The sequence below is a fragment of the Misgurnus anguillicaudatus genome, chromosome 9 (assembly GCF_027580225.2).
Source record: "Misgurnus anguillicaudatus chromosome 9, ASM2758022v2, whole genome shotgun sequence".
NCBI lineage: Eukaryota > Metazoa > Chordata > Actinopteri > Cypriniformes > Cobitidae > Misgurnus > Misgurnus anguillicaudatus.
In genome coordinates this window covers 9,528,906-9,536,256 of record NC_073345.2, presented here as the reverse complement: position 1 = coordinate 9,536,256, position 7,351 = coordinate 9,528,906, and positions in this window count along the sequence as shown.

The following is a 7,351-nucleotide window of genomic DNA, read 5'->3' as shown; positions in this document are numbered from 1 at the left end:
ATTGTTTTGAATTTATTGCTTCGGTGTGTACTACTATGTTGTAGTGTGTGTGTTTTTGAAAGCTTGTGTGTGTTGTCTGAGGGAAAAGTTTGGTTTTTAGGTAAAGTGAATGGTTTTGAGTGTAGAGCTTCATTTTGACCTGAAAATAGGATGTTTGGAGTATTGGGTGAGATGTTATGCAATTGTGTTTACTGTTTTGAGAATATGAGGCATACTTTCAAGAAATGTGTTTAAGCAACTGAGAAAAACTGTAAAGGTAATCTACCTGTGTTTTTGATCTTGATCTGTTTAACCCATCTAATGAGTTTGTTTTTTACCTGCCCTGACCTCTTTGCCTGTTCTACGACTATGAGATTTGCCTTAACTATTGCTTTGTTTGCTATAGTGATAGGAGAAACTAAACTTTTCAAAGTTTTGAATCAATTGAACCAATTGCTTCGAAAATTGATTCAGTTTTTTGAAGCGTTCAACACACCACACATGCTGGCAACACCTGCTGGTCAAAATAGTGTTAAAGCAACAAGATCTGTCCGCACATTTGACACTTTTTACATTGAATCATTCAAACTAACTTCCCTTTTAATTATGCACATGTTTGTCATTAAATCTGTAAATAAACAAAAAGTAGACAAAATGGTAGTGTTATTATTCAGAAGGACTCCTCCTAAAGGGGAATCATCAGATTTTTGAAATGTTTAGAAACAGTTATGATGTAATGAAGCTTTGTTTACTAAAATCACGTGACTTGGCCAGTTTGAAACACACTTCAGTCCGAACCAATAATTCAAAACAAAAGATTCATAAAAGTTTCGAAGCCTCATGAAGAAGTGCTTCGAAAGTGACCATCACTAGTTTGCTGGTGTTTGACCCTGCCTGTCTGACTACAATTGTATATAATAAAAGCCTGAAAATGGATCCTCAGCCTCAAGGAGCCTCATTACAGCCAGCGGCTGTAGCTCAACTTTCTACAGAGCTATCAACTTAGGCGTGTCAGTTCGCCATTCACCAATAACAACTTACCCTTCTCACGTCTCTTACAGAAGAACTAGTATCAACCCTACAAAGTTTGCGGATCAAGCTACCCGCTTCAACTGCGGCTCCAGTTGCTCCTTCTAAACTGGTTATACCAGCACATGCTCCTACCGTAAATCCCAGACTTGCATTCCCAGACAAATTCAACGGAGATCCCAAGAAATTTAAGGGTTTATCACTACAATGTTCTCTGTTTGTCACACAGCAGCCCACTTTATATCGCATTGCGTTTGTCTGTATGCTACTCACCGGAAAAGCCTTGGAATAGGCTACAATGGTTTGAAGAGAAGATGGAACCGCTTTTGCACTCTTGCAGCCCAAACAAGATGGGAGGAGAAACCACTCAAACTGCTTTATCGCTGGGGTCTCAACCGGGATGTGCAAACTGTTGGGATGAGGGCAGAATTCATTGAACTATCCATCCAGATCAACAACCTTATTCAATCTCGACGATTCACTTTGCATAATCAATTTCATGAGACAGCTGAGCTCATGAACTTGGATACACACAACTCACTTAGGAGGATAAAGATCACTATATTCAGAACCAGTTATGTATTTAGTGCAGCAACGCAGGTCATCTACTTGCTACCTGTCTAACAAGACCTCATACAAAGAAAACTACTATGTTGATTTCTAACATTCATACATCATGTTCAAAAACTAGTATCTAAGTGCCTGTGACTGTGTTAACTAGTGAGGGGATAGTTAATACATCGGCTCTCGTTGATTCAGGAGCTGCTGGGAACTTTATGTCTTTGGACTTTGCTCAACATCCCGTTAACATTTGACGGTGAAGGCGGTAGATGACCAACCCATCGAAGAGGGGAGAATTAAATTTAGCATACTACTCAAGAAGTCAACCTGCAAATCGTATTACTGCACAAAGAAAAGACAAAATTTCATACCATCACTTAATGACATCACTCCATCATCCTGGGTCTTCCTTGGCTTCAGAGACACAACCCATTAATTTCATGTTAAGAGAACAAAATCATACAATGGGATAAATCCTGTTATGCACAATGTTTGTCTATTGTTAACCTTGTTCAGATTAACACTACTATGATCTCTCAGCAACTTCCTGTCATCCCAGGACTTCCTCTGGAATATATGGACCTATCAGAGGCTTTCAGTAAGGAAAAAAATCAGTATTACTTCCTCATCGACCCAGTGATTGCAGCATCGACCTCATCGATTTACTAAATTAGACCTCCGCAATGCTTATAATCTCATTCACATTAAGGAGGGAGACGAATGGAAGACAGCCCTCTACACTCAATCCGGGCACTATGAATACTTGGTGATGCTCTTTGGCCTTTCTAACAGCCCATCAGTCTTTCAGTCTTTTATTAATGATGTTTTCCGGGATATGCTGGTGGGTTATCGTTTACATAGATGACATACTAATTTACCCTGAAACCCTCAATGAGCACATCCAGCATATGAGAGCTGTACTAAAACACCTCATCCAGTTTTAACTATATGCCAAAATTGAAAAATGTGAGTTTCATCAAACGTCAACCTCTTTCCTAGGATACGTCATATCCCCTGGGGTTTGCCAATTTCTACAGTCGATTTATCCGTAACTTTAGCATCATCGCAGCTCCTCTAACCACCATGACCAAACATACCTCAGCCCATCTTACTTGGTCCACCCCGGCACTTAATGCCTTCCAACAGCTTAAGGAAAAATTCACCTCAGCACCCATTCTCCATCACCCCAATCCTACGCTACCATTCATCAATGGTAGCCATCCTCTCTCAACACCATGGTCCTTCTGCCAAAATGTTTCCTGGTGCCTTCTACCCATGTAAGCTATCTGTATCCGAACCCAACTATGATGTGGGCGACTGTGAATTACTAGCATTCGAAGAATGGCGACACTGGAGGGGGCTCATCATCCATTTACAGTAATCACTGATCACAAAAATCTGGAATATCTTCGCTTAACCAAGAGAATGATCCCCAGACAGGCTCAATGGGCTATGTTTTTCACTTGTTTCAACTTCAAAGTAACTTACAGACCTGGATCTAAGAACACACAAGCTGACGCACTCTCCCATCTCCATAATAATACAAAACTTCCTAAATCTACTGAAAGCATCATCCCCGAAACACTCATCCTTGCCCCCATCCAGTGGGACATCATGACAAAGATTGCACAGACCAACACTCTTTCTCCCCCTCCAAAACAGAACTTTCATGCTCGAACCTTTAAATTCAGAAAATTCTCAAGCAGCTCCACATCTCCCAACTCAGGTCATTCCGGTAACGCAGGTACCCTGAATCTGTTACAAAACAAATTTTGGAGGCCCACTATGTCGTCTGATGCAACCAACTTTGTAAAAGACTGTACGATATGCAACATAACCAAATCATCTCACTAATGCCCAACCGATCTACTGCAACCACTGCCCATTCCCCAATACCCTTGGTCTCACATTGCCAAAGATTTCATAACGGATCTCCCCAAATCCAACAATAACATTGTAATTGTCATTGTAGTGGATCGATTCTCTAAGACTTGCTGTCTTATCCCTATGCCCAAAATCCCCACGGCTTTTGAAACAGCAGAGGCATTATGTAATTATGTATTCAGATTTTCCGGTCTTCCAGAGGATATTGTATCTGACCGTGGTTCACAGTTTACCTCCAGAGTTTAGTCCGCCTTCTTCAAACAACTCAATGTCAATATCAGTCTTACTTCAGGATACCAACCACAGCCCAACGGCTAAACTGAAAGACTAAATCAAGAACAATTTTTTTATGCTCCTGTCATAGGTGGGAGCGGACTGCCCCTGTCGCGGGTCACGCTCCTCCTTCTGTTCCCACCCAAAAGTTTTCAGTCCTCTGGCCTTCGTCTCTGAGGCACCCACATGGGCAACAAGTAAGTATACGGGGCCTTCAACTTCGGACAGCAGGTAAGCATTCAGGGCCTTTACCTTCAACAGCAGGTGAGTATACAGGGCCTTTAACTCTGGGCAGCAGGTATGTATATGGGGCCTTTAACTCTGGGCAGCAGGTAAGTATGTATACGGGGCCTTTAAATTTAACAGCAGGCAGGTATACGTGGCCTTTAACGTGGGCAGCAAGTAAGTATGTATACGGGCCTTTAACTTTATCAGCAGGCAGATATACGGGGCCTTTAACTTTGGGCAGCAGGTAGATGTACGGGGCCTTTAACTTGGGGCAACAGGTAAGTATGTATATGGGGCCTTTAACTTTGAGCAGCAGGTAGATGTACGGGGCCTTTAACTTTGGGGCAAGGAGGTTTACATGTAAATATTCAGTAAGCTTTACTTACAACAGGCTGGTGGCACACTGGGCTTTGGCGGGCAGGGAGCTTTAGAGGTGGAGGAAACGAGTGTGGATATAATCCAATCGTAGCATTCCTCTTGCTAGCGGACTCACAGAAAACTTTCAGACACTTTCACTTTCCCACAGTCAGTGGAAACAGTCCCACGTCGATATGAGCCCTTAGCTCGGGACCTGTAGGCTGGTAGCAGAGAACACACACTTCACTCACGTTTGTCAACTCCACTAGATATACAGCAGGACATACAACACCTCTTTACACAAGCGTAGGAGGGTGGAACGGGTCCTTAGGTCGTGTACAGGTATAAAACGGCCGTCCAACGCCACCACTCGGCTCCTCATACACAGGGCTCTTTCCTCAGCCTAAGATATGATCACTGATAAACATTGAGGACAGCACAGCACAACAATTCTCCACGTGTACTCACTTCAATACAAGCACCCACCGTAATCTTCACACTCACAGTGAACTAGGGTCAGTATCACAGCTTCAGCTCTGGTTCGGAGACCTGGGCGAACAGGGGCAGGAGAACAACATGTGAAGGCGTAGATGTCACGATCCCAACACTCCTCCTTCTCTTCCACTACTCCCACGCTTCACAGTGACTCACAACAGATGCTTTGATCCTCCATCTCCGCTTCCTTTCTTTGGATTTACTCGTCACCTCCGTTCGACGTCTCCAGTTTCTTCAATACATATAACAGGATCACAACAACACTGCAGCATGAATGATTTTCCACTTATCTCTAAATGGAGCCCACCTCAATGTCCATAGTTCTTCGCCCAGCCAGTAATCCACATCAAACCGTCTCCTTGTGCACACTCGTCGACACAAACTCTACACGGGATAACTCCACCCGGAACAAACTTCACCGATGCGTCTCCCCGGCCACTACAGACTTTCCGCTTCGCTGCCCGCGAACACCGGAACAGACGTGGCTTTTCCACACCTTCCTTGAAGGCTATTTCTATCCTCCCAATGGCTTCCTTCTTCAGATGCTCAGGGTTTCTTTCGGCTTCAGTGCTTCGGCGTTTCTCTCGGCTTCAGTGGTTCGGGCTTCCCCTCACCCGCCCCCTTTCATACACACCCCGCGGCTCCCAGAGTGAACTCCAACTCGAACCGAACTCTCCCTCTGATCTCTTTTACTGCTCTATTTATGAGCTTCCTCTTCTCATAAAAGCCAATCACCGATCGCCCCATTCATTCCGCTCACCTGTTAGACATTAACCTTGTTTTCGTTTGCCCGGAGTCAGCCGGAACCGGCATGGTGTTTGTGAAAATCGGCCCGGGCGGAACTATTTCCGCCAGTTTTCGTTTCGCCTGCATTTGTCACTCCGTGACACTCCCACTGCTCCTTCTGCTCCTACTGTCATCAAAACCAAGCCGACTTGAGTAGATACCTCATTTGGGCTGAATATAAACTCCCTAATCAAACCCTCCACTGGTCTCACCCCATTCAAATACATACTAGAAATCCAACCACCACTCTTTCCCTGGTCAGGCGAACCCTCTGATCTACCTGCTATTAATGACTGGTTGCAAAGAAGCAAGGAAACTTGGAACTTAGCTCACCATCACCTTCAGAGGGCCATCAGAAAACAGAAGAATCAGTGTGTTTAATCATGTGTTTAATAAAAGCCTGCAAATGGATCCTCAGCCTCAAGAGGCCTCATTACACAGATACGCTTGATTATGATCAAAGATAAAAGACTTTTGTTATGATTTTTAACCAGATGCCCCAGGGGATATAAAGGTGAGTTCAAACATGTTGTATTATAAGTTATTTTATTATTTCCCCTTTGAAGTATAATTTGGCACACAGTTTTTATATGTGACCCCTGCTCGCAAATGATCAAAAATTAGTTTGTTATATATTAAAATGTATTATTAATCTGCAAAAAATGACTACACCTGTTTAAAGTTGATAAAGTCAACAAAGTCATTTTTTTACATTTTAGATTTTTTTTACAAAAACAAAATCACCGCATCCATATACCTTAAAATCCCAGGTAAAACTAACCGATTTGCTACACACAAAGTCACAAACAATATCAAGTTTTTTATTTCTTATATTGTTTGATTGACATTGAGACTGACAGCTTCTTCTGTAATGCAAGGATCTAATATAATGTTACACATCAGACATTTTACCCAAACAGTTAACCAAACATTCACTTAAGACATAATAGATTATATCTGTGTGAAATCTTGTAAAAACAAGATATTTTTAAAAGTGTAATTCTCTGTATATATTTATATATTATGGTGCCTCTGTGTGTGCCCAAACTTCAGATCTGTCAGTGAGGCCGAGGAAGATCGTTTTTTGAGTCTTATCGCTCTTTAAACATCAAATCCCGAACTTTATCTCTCTTTATGACTATTTTAACATCCAGCAAGTCCTTTACTTTATTTTCTAATTCCTGCATGTTTTAAAAACTGAAACCAAAATGCAGACGTGCAAGTGTGCAACTTTGCCTATTAGGTTAGGCATTTACCTATCAGAAAACTTAAAAACACATATAATTTTAGATGTTTAATGCCCATTTAGAGCATTGGGATTGCTGGATGAGGCCTTAAGGGCTCGTTATAGTCGTGCGTAGGTCCTACGGCGTAGCAGTGACGGCGTAGGTTCCGCAGCGTTTTCATTTATACTTTTGCGTCGTCGTCCGCGTCGACGTGCAAACACACGGGCGACCGCTGGTGGGCAGTATCCACGCGTGTAACCACAGCGCGACCATCAGAGAAGAAGAAACCGGGCAAGTTAACCCGCAAACGAAGAAGAACCAGCAATTTGTTGTGTATAATTTGAGAAGACCAGCAGTGATGGAAGTAAATAAACAGTGACTTTTGATGCAGTTTGAGTTAAATCACTCCTCAACTTGGCTCATCTTTGTTTTCACCGTCACAAACGAAATACCTATGACGCAGATTTTTTTACCTGCCCGGAGGGGTTCTGGTGGACCAATCACAGCGCTTGCGGTCCGTGTAGAACTGACGC